The sequence below is a fragment of the Crotalus tigris genome, unplaced genomic scaffold, assembly GCF_016545835.1.
Source record: "Crotalus tigris isolate CLP2741 ecotype Arizona unplaced genomic scaffold, ASM1654583v1 scf7180000018537.1059022, whole genome shotgun sequence".
Taxonomy (NCBI): domain Eukaryota; kingdom Metazoa; phylum Chordata; class Lepidosauria; order Squamata; family Viperidae; genus Crotalus; species Crotalus tigris.
The window spans coordinates 494,234-500,296 of NW_024097062.1; positions in this window are offsets into that span (position 1 = coordinate 494,234).

Genomic DNA, 6,063 nt, shown 5'->3' on the forward strand with positions numbered 1-6,063 from the left:
CTCATGAAAGCCTAAGGCCTAAGGCCAGAAAAGATTTCAGCCTCTAATCTATCAAGCCTAGGTTCACCCATTGTGTCCTAAATCTCACCCATTGAGATTTAAAATTCAATCTCAAATTATATTTCACATCTATTTCACCTATATGGTCAGAAATCTTGAGATTTCTTCAGCTAGCACTTGGATCACCTGGATACATTTCCCACCTGAGTTTTCTATTTCAATTAAAGTCAAGGCGCCTGAAGGCAGGAGAAGAAGCAACGGATGGAAACTAATCAAGGAGAGAAGCAACCTAGAACTAAGGAGAAACTTCCTGACAGTTAGAACAATTAACCAGTGGAACAACCTGCATCCAGAAGTGGTGAATGCTCCAACACTGGAAGTTTTTAAGAAGAGACTGGACAGCCATTTGTCTGAAATGGTATAGGGTTTCCTGCCTGAGCAGGGAGTTGGACTAGATGACCTCCAAGGTCCCTTCCAACTTTATTAATATTATGAATAAGAGGAATAAGACTTTATAAGCTTTTTTTTAGTTTTTCAGAATCTGGTGAAAGAAGAAAATTGTCATAAAACATAATTATGGTTTTAAAACATGTTTCTACTTTTAAGCTCCTGTCAAACAGAAATTTCTCTCTTAATATAGTTTTCATAGAGATAGTGACAATTGCTCTATCAGTGAATAAAGAAATAAATAAATATAGAATGAAGAGATATTTTGTGTCTTGAACAAAAAAAAAATTAGAAAAAAGCATAGATGTTAAAGAATTCTTGGGAAGGTAAAATTGAATCTTAGCTAAAATTGTCCAAAGTTGAATTATTAGTCTCTGCAACACTGCAACTCTAGAAAGAAAATGAGGTGATCAATGAAGGAGAATATTTATAGCTCAGGGTTGAAATGAGGGATCCTTGGTGCTCTCTGAGCTTGTGTGTTTTGTTGCAGAGGTTTCATTACCCTAACTAGGTAACATCATCAGTGCTAGTAAGCAGTGTTGTTTGCTGTCAGTTTATATTCTGAGGTCTTGCCTGTCTGCTGGATGGAGGCGGTCTTACAGTAGGGATTCTTGGCTTGGGCTTTTTACTGAGAAAAAGACTCCAGCACCTCTACACCAGTAATAGATCAGCATAGATTAACTCCAAGGTCACCTTCAGACCAAGAATCAAGTAAGCAATACCCCAATCAAGAAACTTCCAAAGAGCCACTAGTAAACAGCCCAACCAAAGAATCCCCCACCCACACAGACAGGCAAGACACCAGAATATAAATTGACAGCAAACAGCACTCGTTACTAGCACTAGCACCCATATGCTGAGGTGTCCAGTAATAAGAGAAAATGTTGATCTACATTTCAAACTGCATTTGAGGATTTTCTATCTCGATACACTGACATCAAAGTAGCTTTTTAAAACAAGGATACCGAATTCAATGCAGGAGATTTCCAAACAAGTGTCATTTTAGTTATTACATTAAGTGCAGTCTGAATTAAATGAAAGTTCTGTATGTCAGGAGACATGTCCTTCGGGCATTTGGGACATAATTTGTACTTTGAAGAAGCAGACTGGCAGTTTGGAGATATTCCTGGAAGTATTATTGGTCCCTGGAGAGCATATGTCTTTTTTGGGTGAGAAATGCCTCTGGTTAGCATAAGGTATTAATGGAGCCCTTTCCTTGAATGGAGATTTAACAGTGTATTTATGGCCCTAGAATCACATTTATTTTAAGGTGTTGTATTTTCTACTTGCAAAGGATTAAGTACTTTCCTTGAAAAGTGAAAAATGTTGGTTGGTGGAAAATGCTACAGGGAGAGTTTTGTCAAAGATTCATATATCACTTCTATTATCAGGCTACTTTGCCATCACTTTTTATAAAGTTCCAAGTTTATTTGCTTCTTGCATCCCTCTCTACCTCTCTCATGCATGTTGCTTTTGCAGGTGGGAGGGTTTTTTATTTTAAGCAATAGTTTTAATAGTGTTAGCCTAGTTTGTACAAAACGGCCCCACATGGTTGATCTTTAGATTTCTTCATTTACAATAGTATATTTTTTTAAAACAGTGGTTCTCAACCTTCCTAATGCCGCGACCCTTTAATACAGTTCCTTATGTTGTAGTGACCCCCAACCCCCCATCCAGCTGGCCGGGGAGGGTATCAAAAACTTGACCAAAAGAAAAAGAAAAAATGGGAAAGTATAGGTAGTCCTCGTCTTACAACAATTTGCTTAGTGACTGTTTGAAGTTACAACAGCACTGAAAAAGCTAATTATGATCATTGTTCACACTTATGATTGTTGCAGCATCCCCAGGGTCATGTGATTTACATTCGGATGCTTGACAACTGATTCATACTTATGACGTTCACAGTGTCCCAGGGTCACGTGATCAATGGCCAGGTGGCATGGCCAGCTGATCACTCAGGTTGCAGAATGCCTGTGGGGAGGGAATCTGTGGATCTCTGGGATGGGACTGGGGTGGATGCCTGCCTTCCTTCCCTCCCTTCTCTCCCCTTGTCCCCTCCTTCCTTCTTTTCTTCCTTTCCTTCACCTCCCTTAGTCTCTTCCTCCTTCCCACCCTCTTTCCCATTGTCCCTTCCTTCTTTCCTTCACCTCCTTCTTAGTCTCTTCCTCCTTCCCTCCCTCTCTCCCATTCCCTTCCTTCTTTCCTTCCTTTCCTTCACCTCCTTTTTAGTCTCTTCCTCCTTCCCTCCCTCTCCCATTGTCCCTTCTTTCCTTCCTTTCCTTCACCTCCCTTAGTCTCTTTCTCCTTCCCACCCTCTTTCCCATTGTCCCTTCCTTCCTTCTTTCCTTCCTTTCCTTCACCTCCCTTAGTCTCTTCCTCCTTCCCTCCCTTTCCCATTGTCCCTTCCTTCCTTCTTTCCTTCCTTTTCTTCACCTCCTTCTTAGTCTCTTCCTCCTTCCCTCCCTCTTTCCTTGTCCCTTCCTTCCTTCTTTCCTTCACCTCATTCTTAGTCTCTTCCTCCTTCCCTCCCTCTCTCCTATTGTCCCTTCCTTCTTTCCTTCCTTTCCTGCACCTCCCTTAGTCTCTTTCTCCTTCCCACCCTCTTTCCCATTGTCCCTTCCTTCCTTCTTTCCTTCCTTTCCTTCACCTCCCTTAGTCTCTTCCTCCTTCTCTCCCTTTCTTCCATTGTCCCTTCCTTCTTTCCTTCCTTTTCTTCACCTCCTTCTTAGTCTCTTCCTCCTTCCCTCCCTCTTCCCTTGTCCCTTCCTTCTTTCCTTCCTTTCCTTCACCTCCCTTAGTCTCTTCCTCCTTCCCTCCCTCTCTCCCCTTGTCCCTTCCTTCATTCCTTTCCTTCACCTCCTTCTTAGTCTCTTCCTCCTTCCCTCCCTCTTTCCCATTGTCCCTTCCTTCTTTCCTTCATTTCCTTCACCTCCTTCTTAGTCTCTTCCTCCTTCCCTCCCTCTCTCCCATTGTTCCTTCCTTCCTTCCTTCTTTCCTTCCTTTCTTTCACCTCCCTTAGTCTCTTCCTCCTTCTCTCTTTCCCATTGTCCCTTCCTTCCTTCCTTCTTTTCCTTCACCTCCCTTCCTCCCTCCCTCCCTTCCTTCCCTCTTTGTCCCTTCCTTCCTTCCCTCCCTTCCATTGTTCCTTCCTTCCTTCCCTCTCTCATTGTCCCTTACTTCCCTCCCTCTTTGTCCCTTTCTTCCTCCCCCCCTCCGTGCCCAGGAAGGGACAAGGGGAGGGGGACAGGCTGCCAGAGGAAGAGGAGAGCTCTGCCCAGCTCACTTGCTCAGCTTCGCCAGAAAACATGCCACTTGCTAAGTTAGCAAAAGTCAGGATCAGTGCCGGGCTACAGCTGATTCGCGCTTCTGCTAAATTAGCAAGCGGCATGTTTTCTAGCAAAGCTTGAGCAAGTTTGCTGGGCAGGAGCCAAGGACAGCTGCTACAGCTGATCTGCTTCTGGGCTGCTCTGTAGAAGCGCGGATTAGCTGTAGAGGTTCACCCCAATCCTGGACAAGAGGGAAGGAAGGAAGGACGGAAGGGACAAGGAGAGCAAGGGAGGGAAGGAGGGACAAAGAGGGAGGTGAAGGAAAGGAAGGAAGGGACAATGGGAGAGGGAGGGAAGGAGGAAGAGTCCAAGAGGGAGGGAAGGAAAGGAAGTTCCAGCCAGCAGAGGCTTGGCAGCCCGGCTGCTGAGGAATAGAAGAGCGCAAAGCCAAGGAGAAGAAGGTGGCTGTTTCCTCCCAAAGGGGGCTCCTTTTTTCCACCCCTTCCCTGGGTTTGTGGGGAATTTCTCGTCACCAACACTGACAGGTGCTCCTTCGAGCCCGCGGTGAGCTTTCTCGCCTCCTTTGCTCCCCCCCCCCCACTTTTGTGAGGATTGTGGCGCCCTTGAGAAGCTGATCGTGCTTTGAAGCTTAGGAGAGGAGGAGGAGGAGTCCCTTCCTCCTTCCCTCCCTCTCTCCGTCAAGCCATGGCGGGCTCGACATGAACGGGCGGAGGAGATGAGGACGGGTGGGGTGGCAAAGGAGACCGGCGGCCGTCGCCAGACCTCCCGGCTGACAAGCGCAAGTTTGGGGGTCGCCAGCTGATGTGCGCAGGAGTTGGGTGCTGCGGCAGCCTCCCCTTCGCTGACCTGAGTGCACGAGAAGAAGTCAATCCAGTTGCTGCACAATGAGTCTCTGGGGAGGGCGGGGCCTTGCTCTACGCCTACACTCTTCATGCGCCCCCTGCAGGGCACATTTGGTAGAGTTCGTGCAGACTGCCGCCAAGCAGCATATTTTCCACAAACAAGTGAGGTGGAGCGGAGGGGGGGAGGGAGGCACCGCCGCGGGGGGGGGGGAGAGAAGGCGGTTGACAAGCCCTGCCTAAGACCATCGGAAATATGTGTTTTCCGATGGTCTTAGGCGACCCCTGTGAAAGTCTCTGCGACCCCCAAAAGGGTCGCGACCCACAGGTTTAGAACCGCTGTTTTAAAAGAAACAGAAGAGGGAAAAACTTTTTCTGTTTCTGCAGTACATTATAAAAAGGCTGAACTTGAAACGTGACTCAAGCTGTGAGAGAAAAGCAGCAGAGCAGGAGGCCCAGCTATTGTCACAAGTGAAGCTTCCAAATGTAATCACCTATAGAGAGTCCTGGGAAGGTGATGATGGCTTGCTTTACATTTTACATTTTATCTCTTGGTTTGAGCTGCCAAGAGTTTGGAGTTCGGTACATGCTGGGTTGCTATATAATCACTCTATAACTATTTTTCAATAACAAATAAACAAATTCTTGTTTTCCCCTCCCTGCTAAATCTCAAATTAAATCCTTCATCAGCGCAGCCACTCAATACATCTGATGAACTGTACTGCAAGTCAAAAAAACTTGTGTCTTTGAATAACATTGGTTAGATGGAAAAGGTGCCATCAGTCCCCTTCTAATGTCTTGTGTTGAGTCAGTGATCTTTTTATTTGTCAGCCAGGCTCAACAGGACCATGTAGCTTTCAGCCATGTAAACTAGCGATATTGATGTCTCCCATGTCTCATTGCCTGAAAATGCTTTGTGTGAGTCTTATGACAGGTGAAACTTATGTTTAAATGTAGAAGGATGGATATAGCTTGGCAGTTTAAATTCAGTTTGGCTAGGTACTAAGTGAAATAATTAGCCAATATACCAGTAATCTGGGTGCATTCCTGTCTCTAGAAGCAATATCAATAATCTCCAAAATCAAAATTAGTTCTAGAATATTAACAAAAGCTAATGACCTTCATTGAAGCATCTACTTTCTCAGCAATGTTTAGAAAATTACATTTCTGGAACTGTGAATATTTTGTTTGCTGTAGAAACTGGAATCTCATGGCAATATCTTGCAAATTATAAATAATACATGGAGGGCCATGGATACACCATGCCTGGTCTTTCCACCGAGCTGTCTAGACATGCAACATCGCTCACTAACCTACCAATTCAATGAGCATGATCGGTCACAACTCAGGCGGCTTAAATGCCTGCAATTTCAAAACTCTAGCCAGAATGCTCAGAACTAAAATGGCTGACAAGCAGTAAAATATTGCAGATAACAGGATTGAACGCATGCGCCGAAGAAAACTTGCCCGTGTCCAAAATGGTCGCTTAA